This window comes from Salmo trutta, chromosome 23, assembly GCF_901001165.1.
Source record: "Salmo trutta chromosome 23, fSalTru1.1, whole genome shotgun sequence".
Classification (NCBI taxonomy): domain Eukaryota; kingdom Metazoa; phylum Chordata; class Actinopteri; order Salmoniformes; family Salmonidae; genus Salmo; species Salmo trutta.
The window spans coordinates 30,544,278-30,565,172 of NC_042979.1; the positions used below are offsets into that span (position 1 = coordinate 30,544,278).

Genomic DNA, 20,895 nt, shown 5'->3' on the forward strand with positions numbered 1-20,895 from the left:
AGGAGAGTAGTGATGGGGGAGGTGTGGGGGCAGAAGGAGAGTAGTGATGGGGGAGGTGTGGTGACAGAAGGAGAGTAGTGATGGGGGAGGTGTGGGGAGCAGAAGGAGAGTAGTGATGGGGGAGGTGTGGGGGACAGAGGAGAGTAGTGATGGGGGAGGTGTGGGGGCAGAAGGAGAGTAGTGATGGGGAGGTGTGGGGCAGAAGGAGAGTAGTGATGGGGGAGGTGTGGGGGCAGAAGGAGAGTAGTGATGGGGGAGGTGTGGGTGACAGAAGGAGAGTAGTGATGGGGGAGGTGTGGGGGGGAGAAGGAGAGTAGTGATGGGGGAGGTGTGGGGGCAGAAGGAGAGTAGTGATGGGGGAGGTGTGGGGGCAGAAGGAGAGTAGTGATGGGGGAGGTGTGGGGGCAGAAGGAGCGTAGTGATGGGGGAGGTGGGGGGCAGAGGAGTAGTGATGGGGGGAGGTGTGGGGGCAGAAGGAGAGTAGTGATGGGGGAGGTGCGGGGGCAGAAGGAGAGTAGTGATGGGGGAGGTGCGGGGGCAGAGGGAGGTAGTGATGGGGGGAGGGTGTGGGGCGCAGAAGGAGAGTAGTGATGGGGGAGGTGTGGGGGGCAGAAGGAGAGTAGTGATGGGGGAGTGTGGCTGGGCAGGCAGAAGGAGAGTAGTGATGGGGGAGGTGTGGGGGCAGAAGGAGAGTAGTGATGGGGGAGGTTGGTGACAGAAGGAGAGTAGTGATGGGGGGAGGTGCGGGGCAGAAGGAGTAGTGGATGGGGGAGGTGCGGGGGCAGAAGGAGAGTAGTGATGGGGGAGGTGCGGGGGCAGAAGGAGAGTAGTGATGGGGAGGTGCGGGGGCAGAAGGAGTAGTGATGGGGAGGTGTGGGGGCCAGAGGAGAGTATGATGGGGGAGGTGTGGGGGCAGAAGAGAGTAGTGATGGAGGTGTGGGGCAGAAGGAGAGTAGTGATGGGGGAGGTGTGGGGCAGAAGAGAGAGTGATGGGGGAGGTGTGGGGGCAGAAGGAGAGTAGTGATGGGGGAGGTGTGGGGGCAGAAGGAGAGTAGTGATGGGGGAGGTGTGGGGGCAGAGGAGAGTGATGGGGGAGGTGTGGGGGCAGAAGGAGAGTAGTGATGGGGGAGGTGTGGGGCAGAAGGAGAGTAGTGATGGGGGAGGTGTGGGGGCAGAAGGAGAGTATGATGGGGGAGGTGTGGGGGCAGAAGGAGAGTAGTGATGGGGGAGGTGTGGTGACAGAAGGAGAGTATGAGGGGAGGTGTGGGGCAGAAAGAGTAGTGATGGGGGAGGTGTGGGGGCAAAGGAGAGTAGTGATGGGGGGGTGTTGGCAAAGGAGAGTAGTGATGGGGAGGTGCGGGGGCAGAAGGAGTAGTGATGGGGGAGTGCGGGGGAGCAGAAGGAGAGTAGTGATGGGGGAGGTGCGGGGGCAGAAGGAGAGTAGTGATGGGGGAGGTGCGGGGGCAGACGGAGAGTCGTAATGTGGCAGTAGTATGGGAGGTGCGGGGGCAGAAGGAGAGTAGTGATTGGGGGAGGTGTGGGGACAGAAGGAGAGTAGTGATGGGGGAGGTGTGGGGGCAGAAGGAGAGTAGTGATGGGGGAGGGTGTGTGGGGGCAGAAGGAGAGTAGTGATGGGGGAGGTGTGGGGGCAGACAGGAGAGTAGTGATGGGGAGGTGTGGGGGCAGCAGGAGAGTAGTGATGGGGAGGTGTGGGGGGCAGAAGGAGGAGTAGTGATGGGGGAGGTGTGGGGGCAGAAGGAGAGTAGTGATGGGGGAGGTGTGGGGGCAGAAGGAGAGTAGTGATGGGGGAGGTGTGGGGGCAGAAGGAGAGTAGTGATGGGGGAGGTGTGGGGGCAGAAGGAGCGTAGTGATGGGGGAGGTGTGGGGGCAGAAGGAGAGTAGTGATGGGGGAGGATGGGGGCAGAAGGAGAGTAGTGATGGGGGAGGTGTGGGGGCAGAAGGAGAGTAGTGATGGGGGTGGTGTGGGGCAGAAGGAGAGTAGTGATGGGGACTGTGGGGGCAGAGGAGAGTAGTGATGGGGGACGTGTGTGGGGGAGAAGGAGGAAAGGAGGAAGAATGCTTTAGCAAGTACCTGAGGGTTTCCGTGGGGATTGCTTGTCAACATGGAGAATGTTAATAAACATTAAAGCTGCAATATGTAACTTTCTGGGCAAACCGACCAAATTCGCATAGAATAGATCTGTCATTCTCATTGAAAGTCTAAGAACGTGGTAGATCTGTTCTATGTGCGCTATTTATATTCTCTCTGTTCTTAAGTTTAGGTTTTGTGTCTTTTTTTACTTTTGGTATTGTACACCAGCTTCATACAGCTGAAATTACTATGTTTTTTGGTCTGGCATAATTTTTCTTTACAGTGGTGAGATGGTACAATGATTCTCTACACTATGCTTGCTTGTTTTGCCATTTAAACTGAAATTAGGCAAACTATTCGAATTTTAGCAACCAGGTAGCCTAGTGGTTAGAGCGTTGGGCCAGTAACCAAAAGGTTGCAATATCAAATCCCCGAGCTGACAAGGTAAAAATCTGTTGTTCTGCTCCTGAACAAGGCAGTTTACCCACTGTTCCTAGGCCGCCATTGAAAATAAGAATTTGTTCTTAACTGACTTGCCTGGTTAAATAAAGGTTACATTTCAAAAATGTCAACAACAAAAAACAGGAAATGGCAGTGTGATTTCTGCATAGTGCATCATTAAGGATGAAATGTCAGAAAGGCATGAGATAGATGTGTGTGTCAGTCAGATGAATATAGATCCAGTCAGATCAGAGGTTACTTCAAGGAAAGAAGGATTTTAAAGTACTGCTGTCGGATTTGAACCCAGGTCATCTATTCACAACATGAATGTGTTACCCGCGCTGAGCTCCAACCTTGGCATCAGCTTGGAGAGCTAACACAAGTCTTCAGGTCTCAGACAGGGTTAATCCTCCCATGAGTGTGCTTTTACTGAATCTTCTCTGTTAGAAATGGTTGAGTTGGGATACCGTAGGCAGACACAAATGATGATGAAAGTGCTTATTAGTAATTTGCTAATAGTGCTTATTAATAACTTGTGTTGTCCTTGAGATACATAGTTACACAACACTCTGTATAGAGAAGAACTGGGCGGCAGAGAGAGAGGGATGAGAGGGGAGGGAGGGAGTACGGAGGAGGTATATAAATAAAGTGATAGAGGAGGATGAGAGAGAGGGACCCATAGCCTGACTCAAACACCCAGTTACAGATAGGATCGACCGGTGTGTTTGTGTATCAGCTCACTGTGGAAATCATTAGGTCAGCTGTGCATTCTCTCTGGAGGGCCTGACGGACAGAAACAAGCCAACTCAGCATCAGCTCCCAGCTCAATCAGCATCAGCCTATCAGCGCCCAGCTCTCAGTTGACTCACCCAATCAGGCTTACAGCCTTAGAGAAACATTTCAATTGGTGCGTTCATTTTAGGGCTGGGATTCAAGCTGATCACACTTTGTCAGCTATGCAGAGTTTTCCATGAATGCAGTCTCGAACACGGTAACATTGCCTTTAAAAGCCGAGCCTAAAGTGCAGACTCCACCCACCCAGTTGAGTGGCTGAGCTAAGACACCCGTTCTCTTCCACCTCATTCCATAGACCTATCTGGTTAAAGGCTTATTCCTGCACCCAGCCTTAGTTCAAGCTGACCAGTGAGTGTGTGTGCGTGCATAGCTGCGGTTATGAGAGTGCGTCTCCATGGTGTGTTGTTGTGGTAGCTCAGGAATGTATTTTCATAGTTACAGTGGGTGCCAGGTTGCCAGTTTGGGGTCTGAAGATGTGATCAGCGTAGCCAATCAGATCTCACAAAAACATCAATAAAAACAGACTAACTAACAATAGAGTCAACTGTCTACTGCTTTCTCTGCCAGTTTAGTCACACACACACACACACACACACACACACACACACACACACACACACACACACACACACAGCCTTCTGTGTATTCTCTTTCAGTGTAGTTGCTCAAGACTTGCTCTATAACCTTGGATGTCTTTATTGTTCCCACACATCAAATGGCAATGAATACCCTCTATAGACATCTTCCTCTCCTCCACTCTCATGCAGTGAGATATCTGGCACAGTTAATGAGTCAGCACATAGTCACACAGGCTGTCACTCACAGCACGGTGCTAAATGCGTTGCTAATGGGGGGATGTGATGAACACTGCATCAGGAACATGATAATGTGGTACCCAGCTCTGAGAGAGAGAGAGACCACAGATGATGCCGTCTGTTCAGCCGCGTTGGTCATACCTGGGCGGTATAGCATCAACCTGACACCACACACACACGGTACAGCTGGGACTTCGTGCCTTGAATCCTGAACAAGGGCATGAGGACGGTGTGAGTCAAGAACCGAAGGCTTTAGAACTGAAAGCTTTAGAACCGTGTGTGTTTTGTAGTTGTGTGTGTTTTGTAGTTGAGTGTGTGTTGAATCAGTGTATCTGAGAGGGAGTTTGCTGTATCTGATGATCTGCTCTGAGGTCATTGCTGATTGGTCGATTTGATGGCTGCTCTACTTTCCTTTAAATCAGTCCACCAACCAACCCACAGCCTGATTCAAACATCCAGTTACATATAGCATCGACCCGTGTGTGTGTGTCACCTCACAAAGGAAATCATTGGGTCAGCTGTGCGTTCTCTGTGGAGGGCCTGACAGCCAGAAACAAGTCAACACACAACTCGGCATCAGCCTATCAGCTCACAGCCTTTAAAAGCCGCATCACAGACAAAGCCCGATTGGACTGAATCCTGGCCTAGGTTACCAGGGGTCGGGTATGCACTATGCAGCGTCTGTACATTTTATGTTGAAACCATGACGCCCTAAGGTGCAAACTCAACCAACCCGGTTCAGCGGGCGAGCTAAAGCACCCATCCACCTCATTCCATAGACCTATCTGGTTAAAGGCTTATTCCTGCACCCAGCCTTAGTTCAAGCTGACCAGTGAGTGTGTGTGCGTGCATAGCTGCGGTTATGAGAGTGCGTCTCCATGGTGTGTTGTTGTGGTAGCTCAGGAATGTATTTTCATAGTTACAGTGGGTGCCAGGTTGCCAGTTTGGGGTCTGAAGATGTGATCAGCGTAGCCAATCAGATCTCACAAAAACATCAATAAAAACAGACTAACTAACAATAGAGTCAACTGTCTACTGCTTTCTCTGCCAGTTTAGTCACACACACACACACACACACACACACACACACACACACACACACACACACACACACACACACACACACACACACACACACAGCCTTCTGTGTATTCTCTTTCAGTGTAGTTGCTCAAGACTTGCTCTATAACCTTGGATGTCTTTATTGTTCCCACACATCAAATGGCAATGAATACCCTCTATAGACATCTTCCTCTCCTCCACTCTCATGCAGTGAGATATCTGGCACAGTTAATGAGTCAGCACATAGTCACACAGGCTGTCACTCACAGCACGGTGCTAAATGCGTTGCTAATGGGGGGATGTGATGAACACTGCATCACGAACATGATAATGTGGTACCCAGCTCAGAGAGAGAGAGAGAGAGAGAGTGTGTGTGTGCGCGCAAGGTCAACCTAATCTAAACTATTTGGTTTCACCAAAATAATGTTTCTGGTCAACAGAGGCATATACAATATTTCCAGGCACAATACTTACGATTCAATGTGTTGAATGTGTCCTTCGCTATCAAACAAGCGTTTAAAACCAGATTTTATCCAGGGTCTCCCATTTTATACCTGTCGAAGTGGGAGATTACACTGTAGCATACTTTCACTTGACTGCGTGGTCTAGAATGGACTACAATGGCACCCACAGGCGGAATATGGAAGACCATGGATAAAAACATGTTTTAAGCCCATATTTGATAGCGAAGGACACATTTAAGTATTGTGCCTAGAGGTACTGAATATGCCTCTGTTGACTGGAAACGTTATTTTGGTGAAACTGAATAGATTAGATTTGGTTGATCAAGGACACCAGGCTACGGAAACTTCTGCAACGTGCCGTTTGTAAAGACGAAGCGCGGGGTTCCTGTGCTGCAAGACGAAGCGCGGGGTTCCTGTGCTGCGAGACGAAGCGCGGGGTTCCTGTGCTGCGAGACGAAGCGCGGGGTTCCTGTGCTGCGAGACGAAGCGCGGGGTTCCTGTGCTGCGAGACGAAGCGCGGGGTTCCTGTGCTGCGAGACGAAGCGCGGGGTTCCTGTGCTGCGAGACGAAGCGCGGGGTTCCTGTGCTGCGAGACGAAGCGCGGGGTTCCTGTGCTGCGAGACGAAGCGCGGGGTTCCTGTGCTACGAGACGAAGCGCGGGGTTCCTGTGCTGCGAGACGAAGCGCGGGGTTCCTGTGCTGCGAGACGAAGCGCGGGGTTCCTGTGCTGCGAGACGAAGCGCGGGGTTCCTGTGCTGCGAGACGAAGCGCGGGGTTCCTGTGCTGCGAGACGAAGCGCGGGGTTCCTGTGCTGAGCCTTTGGATCCAGATGGTGGTGGTTCGGTCTGACACACTTCTAGACTAGAAGTGTAGATGGGTAGAGAGAGACAAAGTAAATGTACACAGTGTACGCTATAGTCACACATTTACAATAAAACTCCCCCAACGGATTTACTCTTATACAATACACAGAGCTCTGCTGAGAAAATGAAATGTACTGTACAAAAGCATTTAGTGTTCAAGGAATAAAAAGTATTTTTGTATCAGATCAGGCACACATGTTGACATGTGTCTTCCACATCTCCTCCTGTTTATCTGTAAAGAAGAAATCAGCCAGGCATGTGTTTGTTGGTGGCTGATGAAGGTTTGATGGGTGGAGTAGACACTCTTTGCAGACACAACAGACACTATTAAAGGGGCAATCAGCAGTTGCTACATACATTTTTGGACTTAAAAATGTATGGTAGGTACCCATTGATTCTTGAAGAATATAAACGTATTAATGCCTCATGAGCTTAGTTCCCCATCTTAGTACCCCATCAGAACCCAAAATGTATGGTTGTTTTACTCCAACGTTTGAAAACAAAGAAAATGTTAACAAACACTATATGGTCCGAAACTATGGTTAAAAGCGTCATTTTCATATCATGGATGGTCAGGCATTGCATCCATAGCTCTGTCTATGAATTCAAGTGAGGTTACATTTCTTCAGACCTATCCCTCAGCAATTTACCGAACCAGGGAGGGGAGTCCGCTTTGTTATTGTTTCTACTGACGCTTTAAAGTTAAAAGCTGTTTTTGTCAGTGTGAGGATGTGTGCTTTTAAAAATAAGCCTGTTCTGAGAGCAGGTGTTGTGTGATCCAGTGGTTTTGTTAGAATGGAGAGGCAGCAATACAGTGATACACTGGCCATGAAGTAAGTGTGTGTGTGTTTGTGCGTGTGTGCGTGTGTGCGTGTGTGTGTGTGTGTGTGTGTGTGTGTGCGTGCTGTTCTGTCGTTTTTAGTGCTGAGCTGTTGGAGATGGCCTTTTAGCATGCGTGGGAGCAGTGTGCCTGTCTATGCTTTTCTTCACCCCACCCCCCCACCCCCCGGTCATGCTTGACTGCCTAACCTGTCACTCCTCGCCCAGAAAGTCCGTGATCTGCCTATGCGAGTGTGTGTGTGTGTGTGCAGTAGAGAGCAGGTGTATTGTGCTGAGCTGGTCAACTTGATGCCGGATAAGCCCAGTAGTCCTGATAACAGTGGAACAGACAGTAGTCCTGATGACAGTAGAACAGACTGTAGTCCTGATGACAGTAGAACAGACTGTAGTCCTGATGACAGTAGAACAGACTGTAGTCCTGATGACAGTAGAACAGACTGTAGTCCTGATGACAGTAGAACAGACTGTAGTCCTGATGACAGTAGAACAGACTGTAGTCCTGATGACAGTAGAACAGACTGTAGTCCTGATAACTGTAGAACAGACTGTAGTCCTGATAACTGTAGAACAGACTGTAGTCCTGATAACTGTAGAACAGACTGTGGTCCTGATAACAGTGGAACAGACCGTAGTCCTGATAACAGTGGAACAGACAGTAGAACAGACATTAGTCCTGATAGCAGTAGGACAGACATTAGTCCTGATAGCAGTAGGACAGACATTAGTCCTTATAACAGTGGAACAGACAGTAGAACAGACATTAGTCCTGATAACAGTAGGACATACATTAGTCCTGATAACAGTAGGACAGACATTAGTCCTGATAACAGTAGGACATACATTAGTCCTGATAACAGTAGGACAGACATTAGTCCTGATAACAGTAGGACAGACAGTGGAACAGACAGTAGTCCTGATAACAGTAGAACAGACAGTAGAAAATACATTAGTCCTGATAACAGTGGAACAGACAGTAGTCCTGATAACAGTAGAACAGACAGTAGTCCTGATAACAGTAGAACAGACAGTAGTCCTGATAACAGTGGAACAGACAGTAGAAAATACATTAGTCCTGATAACAGTGGAACAGACAGTAGTCCTGATAACAGTAGAACAGACAGTGGAACAGACATTAGCCCTGATAACAATGGAACAGACAATAGTCCTGATAACAGTAGAACAGACATTAGTCCTGATGACAGTGGAACAGACATTAGTCCTGATGACAGTGGAACAGACAGTAGTCCTGATAACAGTGGAACAGACATTAGTCCTGATGACAGTGGAACAGACATTAGTCCTGATGACAGTGGAACAGACGGTAGTCCTGATGACAGTGGAACAGACAGTAGTCCTGATGACAGTGGAACAGACAGTAGTCCTGATGACAGTGGAACAGACAGTAGTCCTGATGACAGTGGAACAGACAGTAGTCCTGATAACAGTGGAACAGACAGTAGTCCTGATGACAGTGGAACAGACCGTAGTCCTGATGACAGTGGGACAGACAGTAGAACAGACAGTAGTCCTGATAACAGTGGAACAGACAGTAGTCCTGATAACAGTGGAACAGACAGTAGTCCTGATAACAGTGGAACAGACAGTAGTCCTGATAACAGTGGAACAGACAGTAGTCCTGATGACAGTGGAACAGACAGTAGTCCTGATGACAGTGGAACTGACAATAGTCCTGATAACAGTAGAACAGACAGTAGAACAGACATTAGTCCTGATAACAGTGGAACAGACAGTAGTCCTGATGACAGTGGAACAGACAGTAGTCCTGATGACAGTGGAACAGACAGTAGTCCTGATAACAGTCGAACAGACCGTAGTCCTGATGACAGTGGAACTGACAATAGTCCTGATAACAGTAGAACAGACAGTAGAACAGACATTAGTCCTGATGACAGTGGAACAGACATTAGTCCTGATGACAGTGGAACAGACAGTAGTCCTGATGACAGTGGAACAGACAGTAGTCCTGATAACAGTCGAACAGACCGTAGTCCTGATGACAGTGGAACAGACAGTAGAACAGACAGTAGTCCTGATGACAGTGGAACAGACAGTAGTCCTGATGACAGTGGAACAGACAGTGGAACAGACAGTAGTCCTGATAACAGTGGAACAAACAGTAGTCCTGATAACAGTGGAACAGACAGTGGAACAGACAGTAGTCCTGATAACAGTGGAACAGACACTGGAACAGACAGTAGTCCTGATAACAGTGGAACAGACAGTGGAACAGACAGTAGTCCTGATAACAGTGGAACAAACAGTAGTCCTGATAACAGTGGAACAGACAGTGGAACAGACAGTAGTCCTGATAACAGTGGAACAAACAGTAGTCCTGATAACAGTGGAACAGACACTGGAACAAACAGTAGTCCTGATAACAGTGGAACAGACAGTGGAACAGACAGTAGTCCTGATAACAGTGGAACAAACAGTAGTCCTGATAACAGTGGAACAGACACTGGAACAGACAGAGAACCCTTGGCGCTCCAGCTCTGACCTAACAGAGTGGAAATGAGAGTACAATTATTCCCAGAGCTAAAAGCAGTGCTAGTGTCAAGACTGCATGACCCCTGGAAAATGTTACCTGAGTCTCACTATTTCTCTCTTTCGTTTTCTCTGTCTCTCTCTGTGTTTCTCTAGCTGAGATTGACCCCACACCTCCACCCTCCTCCCCCTCTCCAGCCATAGGGAACACAGACAGAAACTCACCCAGGGGGAGAGGGCCCGAGGCTGGGTTAGGGCCCGGGGTGGGGATGAGTGCCGCTGGTGATCTGCTAGAGTCAGTCCTGGCTCAGAAGGATCATCTCTTCTCCCAGACAGGGGGAATGGTCCTGCCCTCAGCTCTGCCCCAGGACCTGCTGCCTCTCCTGGGGAGAGAAATGAGCACAGGGGGCCTTTCTGGAAGTCTGTCTCTGGATCAACAGGGTCTGTTGAAGAGGATACAACCCCCAGTTTCACAACCCCACGACAGCAGACCACCCCTCCCTTCACAGCCCTCCCAGCCCGACAGCAACCCCCTCACCTCCTCCTCTCAGCCCGTGACACACACACTGCCGGGACAGCGAGATGAAGTCACCACTATCGTCACGGCGACCGTGGACGCAGACACAGACATGGATGCAGAAGAAACACCTTCACCGGGTATAAGTGGTATACATTAGACCAGGGGTTGGAACCAAAATGATTTTCTATCTTTTCGTTCTGAACAGAAACATATTTTTTTTCAGTTCCGACCAGCAAAGTTCCTAACTGGTTTGAACCAAAACAAAGTTACGGTTATATCGTTCCATTTCTGTTCATCTTTAAACCTCTGAAATCCTTATTTTTAATAATTTTTTTGGCTCATTAAATTAAATTAAACTTCACCAATCAGTGCGGATAGAGCAGTCTGCTATGCTAAAGTTGTTTACGGGCTTGATGGAAAGACAAGTGTAGGGCACGAGATGCAACTTAACATTTTGCGGGAGAGAGCGAGAGAGGGTGAAGGACATCTTGGGCATCTTGTTATGGCATGCATTATCTGAATTAGGCCCACAGAATTATACCTATGCAGAGCGGCTTCTATGGAGCAACTTTGAATGTCTTTGAACTTCAGAGAGTTGGCTTAACGTTGGACCAGAGCTAACAAGCTTGTGCATGCAGAGCGCGCACCGGAATTAAAAACATGTCTTACCTTTTTGTAGTTAATGAATCCAATGTGAAATGTGATAATCATAGTATCCCTAACTAGCATAGAAAAGTACCCTCCCTTAACCCAGACGACGCCGGGCCAATTGTGCGCCGCCCTATGGGACTCCTGATCACGGCCGGTTGGAATACAGCCCGGGATCAAACCTGGGTCTGTAGTAACGCCTCTAGCACTGTGATGCAGTGCCCTGCGCCACTTGGGAGGCCAAATCCATTCTTTTCTAATGAAAAATCTCTCCCTATCTTCCGAATCATGCATGTAGCTATCGTCAATAGGTTACAGTAGCCTATGCTTCGGAGCGGTAGCGGCAGGTAGCCTACTCATGGACACTCGAAGAAGTTCCTGATTGACACAGAGAGGACTTTGCATAGGCGTTTTGTTACGTTTGTTTGTGGGACTGGGAAATATACCCGGAACATAAACAATACTTTATTAACCGGTTTCCATGCTTTTAAAATAACGGTTCTGTTCCAGAACAGTATTGATCACTTTCGTTCCCGGTTCTGTTCCTTGAACAATGTCGTTATTTTCTGGTTTTCAGTTCTGTTCCCTGAACCGGTTCCAACCTCTGCATTAGACTAGACTGGAGCATCATCAATGTCAGAGAACACCCTGTCCTTTTACAGAAAGCAGTTGTTTATGTTGTCTACCTTTCTCTCACTGAAGACAGAGATGTGCTTATCTCACCAGCATCCTGGATTACACTGTGAAATACATTTCTCAAATATTGGATTGTTAAATCGATGTTTGTCCTCTTATCTCTAGCTGTGTCTGGCTGTATGGTGAATTTCTCCGACCCCGAGGGATACATAGACTCTTCTGACGACCCCCCCCCTCCCAGATGGAACATTCCTACACTGTACATACACCGTCACTGTGTACACAGGCTATGGAGTCGAGCTACAGGTAAACAACACAAACACACGCATGCGCATGCACTGACACAGACATACACGCATGCGCTGTTACATGCATAAGTTTGTATGTGAAAACTACTTATAAGATGCATACATGAGCAGATCAAATACACCGCTGGAACGCAGATTAAGCTGTTTACATGTCCTAATAATTTGAAAGATTGCTCAGAAAACCAGGTGTTTTAACTAACGTACGCTTACTTCGATATAAAAAATATAGTCAATGACACAGACACTGACACACAGACTGCGTTGTGATTGTTGACTCTGTATTGATCTCAGGATTGTCTCTGACCCCTAGTGATGTCTGCTGGTACAGCACCCTGCCCTCCAAGTCAAATCAAATCAAATTGTATTTATCACATGCGCCAAATTAAACTGCAGTATACTTTACAGTGAAATGCTTGCTGATGAACCTTTCCCAATGATACAGAGTAAAACAAAAGAAAAAAAAATATATATTATAACAACACGAGGAATAAAATAAAATGCACAGAATACCAGATCAATGTGGAGCTATATACAGGGAGTACCAGTACCCAGATCATGTGGAGCTATATACAGGGAGTACCAGTACCAGATCAATGTGGAAGCTATAAACTGGGAGTACCAGTACCAGATCAATGTGGAGCTATAACAGGGAGTACCCAGATCAATGTGGAGCTATTACACATGGAGTACCAGATCAATGTGGAGCTATACACAGGGAGTACCAGATCAATGTGGAGCTATATACAGGGAGTACCAGATCAATGTGGAGCTATATACAGGGAGTACCAGTACCAGATCAATGTGCAGCTATATACAGGTAGTACCAGTACCAGATCAATGTGGAGCTATATACAGGGAGTACCAGATCATGTGGAGCTATATACAGGGAGTAACAGTACCAGATCAATGTGGAGCTATATACAGGGAAGTACCAGTACCAGATCAATGTGGAGCTATATACAGGGAGTACCAGTACCAGATCAATGTGGAGCTATATTCAGGGAGTACCAGTACCAGATCAATGTGGAGCTATATTCAGGGAGTACCAGTACCAGATCAATGTGGAGCTATATTCAGGGAGTACCAGTACCAGATCAATGTGGAGCTATAAACAGGGAGTACCAGTACCAAATCAATGTGGAGCTATATACAGGGAGTACCAGATCAATGTGGAGCTATATACAGGGAAGTACCAGTACCAGATCAATGTGGAGCTATAAACAGGGAGTACCAGTACCAGATCACTGTGGAGCTATATACAGGGAGCATCAGTACCAGATCAATGTGGAGCTATATACAGGGAGTACCAGTACCAGATTAATGTGGAGCTATAAACAGGGAGTACCAGTACCAGATCAATGTGGAGCTATATACAGGGAGTACCAGTACCAGATCAATGTGGAGCTATAAACAGGGAGAGTACCAGTACCAGATCAATGTGGAGATATAAACAGGGAGTAGTACCAGTACCAGATCAATGTGGAGCTATACACAGGGAGTACCAGATCAATGTGGAGCTATATACAGGGAGTACCAGTACCAGATCAATGTGCAGCTACTACATGGAGTACCAGTACCAGATCAATGTGGAGCTATATACAGGGAAGTACCAGATCAATGTGGCGATATATACAGGGAGTACCAGTACCAGATCAATGTGCAGCTATATACAGGGAGTACCAGTACCAGATCAATGTGCAGCTATATACAGGGAGTACCAGTACCAGATCAATGGGAGCTATATAACAGGGAGTACCAGCACCAGATCATGTGGAGCTATAAACAGGGAAGTACCAGTACCGATCAATGTGGAGCTAATAAACAGGGGAGATACCAGTACCAGATCAATGTGGAGCTATAAACAGGGAGTACCAGATCAATGTGGAGCTCTAAACAGGGAGTACCAGATCAATGTGGAGCTATATACAGGGAGTACCAGATCAATGTGGAGCTATATACAGGGAGTACCAGTACCAGATCAATGTGGAGCTATATTCAGGGAGTACCAGTACCAGATCCATTGGAGCTATAAACAGGGAGTACCAGTACCAAATCAATGTGGAGCTATATACAGGGAGTACCAGATCAATGTGGAGCTATATACAGGGAGTACCAGTACCCAGATCAATGTGGAGCTATAAACAGGGAGTAAGTACCAGTACCAGATCACTGTGGAGCTATATACAGGGAGCATCAGTACCAGATTCAAATGTGGAGCTATATACAGGGAGTACCAGTACCAGATTAATGTGGAGCTATTAAACAGGGAGTACCAGTACCAGATCAATGTGGAGCTATATACAGGGAAGTACCAGTACCAGATCAATGTGGAGCTATAAACAGGGAAGTACCAGTACCAGATCAATGTGGAGCTATAAACAGGGAAGTACCAGTACCAGATCAATGTGGAGCTATAAACAGGAGTACCAGATCAATGTGGAGCTATATACAGGGAGTACCAGTACCAGATCAATGTGCAGCTATATACATGGAGTACCAGTACCAGATCAATGTGGAGCTATATACAGGGAGTACCAGTACCAGATCAATGTGGAGCTATATACAGGGAGTACCAGCACCAGATCAATGTGGAGCTATATACAGGGAGTACCAGCACCAGATCAATGTGGAGCTATAAACAGGGAGTACCAGTACCAGATCAATGTGGAGCTATAAACAGGGAGTACCAGTACCAGATCAATGTGGAGCTATAAACAGGGTAGTACCAGTACCAGATCAATGTGGAGCTATAAACAGGGAGTAGTACCAGATCAATGTGGAGCTATAAACAGTGGAAGTACCAGTACCAGATCAATGTGGAGCTATAAACAGGGATGTACCAGATCAATGTGGAGCTATAAACAGGGAGAGTACCAGATCAATGTGGAGCTATATACAGGGAGTACCAGATCAATGTGGAGCTATATACAGGGAGTACCAGTACCAGATCAATGTGGAGCTATACATTTACATTTACATTTAAGTCATTTAGCAGACGCTCTTATCCAGAGCGACTTACAAATTGGTGCATTCACCTATAATATCCAGTAGAACAACCACTTTACAATAGTGCATCTAAATCTTTTAAGGGGGGGGGGGGGGGTTAGAAGGATTACTTTATCCTATCCCAGGTATTCCTTAAAGAGGTGGGGTTTCAGGTGTCTCCGGAAGGTGGTGATTGACTCCGCTGTCCTGGCATCGTGAGGGAGATTGTTCCACCATTGGGGTTCCAGAGCGGCGAACAGTTTTGACTGGGCCTGAGCGGGAACTGTGCTTCCTCAGAGGTATGGAGGCGAGCAGGCCAGAGGTGGATGAACGCAGTGCCCTTGTTTGGGTGTAGGGCCTGATCAGAGCCTGAATGGTACGGAGGTGCCGTTCCCCTCACAGCTCCGTAGGCAAGCACCATGGTCTTGTAGCAGGCATGCGAGCTTCAACTGGAAGCCAGTGGAGAGAGCGGAGGAGCGGGGGGTGACGTGAGAGAACTTGGAAGGTTTGAACACCGACGGGCTGCGGCGTTCGGATGAGTTGTAGGGGTTTGATGGCACAGGCAGGGGAGCCCAGCAACAGCGAGTTGCAGTAATCCAGACGGGAGATGACAAGTGCCTATATTCAGGGCCAGTACCAGTACCAGATCAATGTGGAGCTATAAACAGGGGAGTACCAGTACCAGATCAATGTGGAGCTATATACAGGGAGTACCAGATCAATGTGGAGCTATATACAGGAGAGTACCCAGATCAATGTGGAGCTATATACAGGGAGTACCAGTACCAGATCAATGTGGAGCTATAAACAGGGTAGTACCAGTCCCAGATCACTGTGGAGCTATATACAGGGAGCATCAGTCCAGCTCAATGTGGAGCTATATACAGGGAGTACCAGTACCAGATCAATGTGGAGCTATAAACAGGGAGTACCAGTACACAGATCAATTTGTGGAGCTATATCAAGGGAGTACCAGTACCAGATCAATGTGGAGCTATAAACAGGGAGTACCAGTACAGATCAATGTGGAGCTATAAACAGGGAATACCAGTACCAGATCAATGTGGAGCTCTAAACAGGGAGTACCAGTACCAGAAAATGTGCAGGGGTACAAGGTATTTGAGGTAGATACTGTATGTACATGAAGGCAGGGTAAAGTGACTATGCATCAGGATAGTTAATAATAAGAGTAAAATATAGAACAGAGTAGCAGTGACGGTTTTTGTAGTGTGTGTGAGTGAGTGATGTGTGGTATATGGTGTGTGTGTATATATAGTCTAGTGAGTGTGTGCGTAGGGGTCAGTGCCAAGATGAGTCAGTGCAGGATAGTTCGGGTTACCATTAATTGACATTTAGCAGTCTGGATTCAACAGTCCTATGGCTTGGGGGTAGAAGCTTGTCTTGGAGTCTGTTGGTCCGGGACCCTATGATTCGGGTACCATTTGCCGGACAGCAGCAGAGGTGAACAGTCTATGGCTTGGGTGGCTGGAGTCTTTGGCAATTTCTCGGGCCTTCCTCCACACAACACTGGTGCTGTTCCAGGTCCTCTTTATTGCAGTCAAGCTTCTGAGAAGAGATCTCAGAAGAAGGTGTTGCAGTGTCATTAACAGTATCTATAACATGGTTTCTGAGAATTCTCACTCACTGTCTGCCTCTCCCCCTTATCTCGCACTGTCTGCCTCTCCCCTTTATCTCGCACTGTCTGCCTCTCCCCTTTATCTCGCACTGTCTGCCTCTCCCCTTTATCTCGCACTGTCTGCCTCTCCCTTTATCTCGCACTGTCTGCCTCTCCCCTTTATCTCGCACTGTCTGCCTCTCCCCTTTATCTCGCACTGTCTGCCTCTCCCCTTTATCTCGCACTGTCTGCCTCTCCCCTTTATCTCGCACTGTCTGCCTCTCCCTTTATCTCGCACTGTCTGCCTCTCTCTTTCCTTACTCTCAACCCCGCTCTTCTCTCTCTCTTAGGTGAAGAGTGTGAATCTGTCAGAGGGAGAGCAGCTGTCAATCAGAGGGGTGGATGAGGGCGGGGCCTTGCTGGTTCTGGCCAATCACACACTGCTGGTGGAGGGTCAGGTGATCCGAAGTCCGACCAATATCATCTCAGTATACTACCGCTCCTCGCCTGATGGGAGCATGGGCATGTTCCAGCTACACTACCAAAGTGAGCACACACACACACACAATCACACACAGTCACACACACACACAAAATTGTTCATGTTTTTAATTCAAAGCCTTCATTAGGTCCTATCTACTAAGGGGCTGTTGATTCTCTGTCTACCTGATCTATTAATGGCCTAACCACTTAATCTGGTTTTGTAATCAATTAGCACTGTGATTGGATGTCGTATCAATTAACTGATTAGCTGTGATTAATTGGTTTTCATCTCGTGTGTGTGTGTGTGTGTGTGTGTGTGTGTCACCTGTAATGTCTTCCTCTGTCATCTCACACTGGTGTACTGTCTGTGTCAGTTCAGATAGGACAGGAATGGATAGATGGAGCTAACGTGGCAAACTACTTGCCTTTCACCTGGCCTGTCCTCTCCTCTCTCTATTATTCTGGCCTATCCAGTCATATATCCATTATTCTGGCCTGTCCAGTCATATGACCATTATTCTGGCCTATCCAGTCATATATCCATTATTCTGGCCTGTCCAGTCATATATCCATTATTCTGGCCTGTCCAGTCATATAACCATTAGTCTGGCCTGTCCAGTCATATAACCATTAGTCTGGCCTGTCCAGTCATATAACCATTAGTCTGGCCTGTCCAGTCATATAACCATTAGTCTGGCCTGTCCAGTCATATAACCATTAGTCTGGCCTGTCCAGTCATATATCCATTAGTCTGGCCTGTCCAGTCATATAACCATTAGTCTGGCCTGTCCAAAGCAATTTACAGTTAGTGCATTCATTTTAAGATAGGTAGGACAACCACATATCACAGGTATAGAAAGTACATTCAGTAGAGTCCGAGCTAGAAGGAGGGGGGGGTTCAGGATTTTATTTTATTTGGGGGGGGGGGGGGGGGGGTCGAGGTGAGGAGGAGGATAATTTAAGATACTGTTTCAGATGTTTTCGGAAGATTGGTTGGGGCTCTGCTATCTAGCTTCAGGGGTAAGCTAGTTTCCCACCATTGGGATGCCAGGACAGAGAAGAGCTTGGACTGGGCTGAGCGGGAGCTGCCCTCCATAGGGGTGGGAGGACTAAGAGACCTGAGGTGGCAGAACGGAGTGCTCGGGTTGGGATGCAGGGTTTGAGCATAGCCTGAAGGTAGGGAGGGGCTGTTCTCTTGCTGTAACGTAGGTAAGCACCATGGTCTTGGTAGTAGGTGCGAGCGGGGGTGACAGGAGAGAACTTGGGAAGGTTGAACACCAGGTGGGCTGCAGCGTCTGGGACTAAGTTGCAGGGGTTTGATGGCACAAGAGGGGAACCCAGCCAACAGTGAGTTGCAGTAGTCTAGATGGGAGAAAACAAGAGCCTGGATTAGGACCTGCGCCACTTCCTGTGTGAGGTAGAGTTGTACGCTAAGGATGTTGTAGAGCATGAACCTGCAGGAGCGATTCACTGCTTTGAAGTTTGCGGAGAATGACAGTGTTGTCCAGGGTCTCGGAGTGTGACACTGGAGTTGTCAACCGTGATGGAGAGGTCTTTGAGCGGGCAGGCCTTCCCAGGGAGGAAAAGTGGCTCCTTCTTGTTGAGCTTGAGGTGGTGGGCCGACATCAAAGTTGAGATATCTGCCAGGCATGCAGAGATGCATTGTCGCCACCTGGGTTGTCAGAAGGGGGGAAGGAGAAAGTAGTTGAGTATTATCCACATAGCAATGATAGGAGAAGACCATGTGAGGATATGACAGAGCCTAGTAACTTGGTGTATAGAGAGAAGAGGAGAGATTCTAGCCCTGGGGGACACCAGTAGTGAGAATACATGGTGCAGACCAGATCTTTTCCATGTCACCTGGTAGGAGCGGCCTGCCCAGGTAGGATGCAGTCCAAGATTGTGCATGCAGAGCCTGAGACGCCCAGTCCTGAGAGGCTGGAGAGGAGGCAGAGCCTGAGACGCCCAGTCCTGAGAGGCTGGAGAGGAGGCAGAGCCTGAGACACCCAGCCTGAGAGGCTGGAGAGGAGGCAGAGCCTGAGACGCCCAGCCCTGAGAGGCTGGAGAGGAGGCAGAGCCTGAGACGCCCAGCCCTGAGAGGCTGGGGAGGAGGCAGAGCCTGAGACGTCCAGCCCTGAGAGGCTGGAGAGGAGGCAGAGCCTGAGACGCCCAGCCCTGAGAGGCTGGGGAGGAGGCAGAGCCTGAGACGCCCAGCCCTGAGAGGCTGGGGAGAAGGCAGAGCCTGAGACGCCCAGCCCTGAGAGGCTGGGGAGGAGGCAGAGCCTGAGACGCCCAGCCCTGAGAGGCTGGGGAGGAGGCAGAGCCTGAGACGCCCAGCCCTGAGAGGCTGGGGAGGAGGCAGAGCCTGAGACGCCCAGCCCTGAGAGGCTGGGGAGGAGGCAGAGCCTGAGACGCCCAGCCCTGAGAGGCTGGGGAGGAGGCAGAGCCTGAGACGCCCAGCCCTGAGAGGCTGGAGAGGAGGATCTGATGGTTCATGGTGATGAAGGCAGGAAGATGGGGACAGAAGTCAGCTTTGGCAGTGTGGAGAGCCTCCGTGACAGAGAAAAGCAAGTCCCGGTTGAGTGACCTGTCTTGAAGCCTGACTGGTTAGGGTTAAGAAGATCGTTCTGAGAGAGAGAATGAGATCAGAGAGATAAGTTGATCAGAAACAGCACCCTCAAGTGTTTTGGAAAGAAAAGAAAGAAGGGATAAAGGTCTATAGTTTTTTATGTCAGATTAGTCGAGTGTGGGTTCTTGAGGAGGGGAGCGACTCAGGCCATTGATTGAAGTCAGAGGGTGATGCAGCCAGTGGTCAGGGATGGGAAAATGTCTCCATCGATGGGCTGGAGGAGGGGATGGAGTCGAACGGGCAGGCAGGCAGGTTTTTGGGCGGCCAGACCTCACTTGTCGCAGGATTTCATCTGGAGAGAGAGGGGCGAAAGAGGCATATGGGAGTTCTTTGTGAGTGAGACCAGTGGATTCAATAGGCTGAGTGAATAAGTAGCAGATGTCGTGAACTTTATTTTCAAAGTAGTTGACAAAGTCATCCACAGAGAGGGAGGGGTGGAGGATTAAGGATGGAGGAGAAGGTGTAAAAAAGTTTCCTATGATTAGAGGCAGAAGCTTGACATTTAGAGTGGTAGAAAGTGGCTTTAGCAGCGGATACAGAGGAAGAGAAGGCAGAGAGGAGGAGTGAAAGGATAATAGGTCCTCCTGAAGTTGAGTTTTCCTCCATTTTCGTTCAGCTGCCCGCAGGCCTGTTCTGTAAGCTCACAATGAGTCACTCTGCCACGGAGCAGGACAGGCGAGCCGATCCGGCCCGGATGAAAGAGGACAATGCGAGTCATAGGATGCGGTAAGGGAGGAGAGAGTAGGGTCGACGAGGCAGAATCAGGAGACAGGAGGGAGAAGGATTTAGCAGAAGGGAGAGATGATAGGATAGAAGAGGAGAGAGTAGTAGTCATCTCAGATCAAATTAGACCAGGAAGCCAACTATTGAATAGAATAGCATAAATAGACTAAGGTGAAAAAGGATTTGAGATAAGCGCATAGAGAATGGAAATCTCTCTCGCTCCTCTTCTCTCTCTTCTTATTTACCTTCTATCTTTCTCACTCTACCCTTCTCTTCCCCCTGGCAGTATTCCGTCTGAGCTGTGCCCTGCCGAGGAGGCCTCACTTTGGGGAGGTGTCCGTGCTGGACTTGCTGCCAGGGGGCACTGCCCGCTTCCACTGCCATATGGGCTACCACCTGCAGGGGGCAGTGGCACTCATCTGTCTCAACACATCTCTGCCTGTCTGGAGCAGCAAGGAGCCAAGCTGTAGAG

General features: G+C 48.6%; 1 pseudogene; it reads left to right on the forward strand.

Moving 5' to 3' along the window:
- Positions 1-20,895, forward strand: part of LOC115160296 (seizure 6-like protein) — a 56,861-nt pseudogene that overhangs the window by 16,573 nt on the left and 19,393 nt on the right.